The following is a 1,308-nucleotide window of genomic DNA, read 5'->3' as shown; positions in this document are numbered from 1 at the left end:
AAAAGGATGGGGTACTGGGCTAATGGTCGGATACTTGGTAGTGTGGATGAGCAGAGGGATCTTGGTGTCCATGTGCACAGATCTTTGAAAGTTGCCACCCAGGTAAATAGTGCGGTGAAGAAGGTATATGGCGTACTGGCTTTTATTGGTAGAGGAATTGAGTTCTGGAGTACTGAGGTCATGTTGCAGTTGTATAAGACTCTGGTGCGTCCGCATCTGGAGTATTGTGTGCAGTTTTGGTTGCCATACTATAGGAAGGATGTGGAGTCACTGGAACGGGTGCAGAGGAGGTTTACCAGGATGTTGCCATTATGGTAGGAAGATTGTATGAGGAAAGGCTGAGGCACTTGCGGTTGTTTTCATTGGGGAAAAGAAGGTTTAGGGGTGACTTGATAGAGGTGTATAAGATGATTAGGGGTTTAGATAGGGTCGACAGTGAGAATCTTTTTCCACGTATGGAGTCAGCTATTACAAGGGGGCATAGCTTTAAATTAAGGGGGGGTAGGTATAGGACAGATGTTAGGGGTAGGTTCTTTACTCAGTGAGTCGTGAGTTCATGGAATGCCCTGCCAGTAGCAATGGTGGACTCTCCCTCATTATGGGCATTTAAGCGGGCATTGGATAGGCATATGGATGATAGTGGGCTAGTGTAGATTAGGTGGGCTTGGATTGGCGCACCATCGAGGGCCGAAGGGCCTGTACTTCGCTGTATTCTTCTATGTTCTTCTATGTTCTATGTTCTAAGGGAGGATCAGCAGGAAATGGTAATCAGCAGGAGGTTTCATTGCCCATTTTTCACCTGAAGCCAATAAGACTTCATGGAGTTTGCAGTCAATCTTGAGAACTCCCAGGGTAATTCTCACCTGACCATATACCACAATACCACCATTGAGCTGGTGGGTCCTGCCGGTGTGACAGGACATATCCAGAGATGATGATGGTGGTGTCTGGGACACTGTCTACCGTCTACTGTCTATGATTCCATTGGTTTGACTAACTACACTGCTCTGTGGTCCAACATTTCAACTCCCCCTCCCACTCAGCCGAGGACATGGAGGTCCTGGGCCTCCTTCACCGCCACTTCCTCACCACCAGACGCCTGGAGGAAGAACGCCTCATCTTCCGCCTCGGAACACTTCAACCCTAGGGCACCAATGTGGACTTCAACAGTTTCCTCATTTCCCCTTCCACCACCTCACCCCAGCTCCAAACTTCCAGATCAGCACTGCACCCATGACTTGTCCTACCTGCCTATCTTCTTTTCCACCTATCCACTCCACCCTCCTCCCTGACCTATCACCTTCATCT

Source organism: Chiloscyllium plagiosum, chromosome 30 (genome assembly GCF_004010195.1).
Source record: "Chiloscyllium plagiosum isolate BGI_BamShark_2017 chromosome 30, ASM401019v2, whole genome shotgun sequence".
Taxonomy (NCBI): Eukaryota; Metazoa; Chordata; class Chondrichthyes; order Orectolobiformes; family Hemiscylliidae; genus Chiloscyllium; species Chiloscyllium plagiosum.
This window is presented reverse-complemented; position numbering follows the sequence as displayed.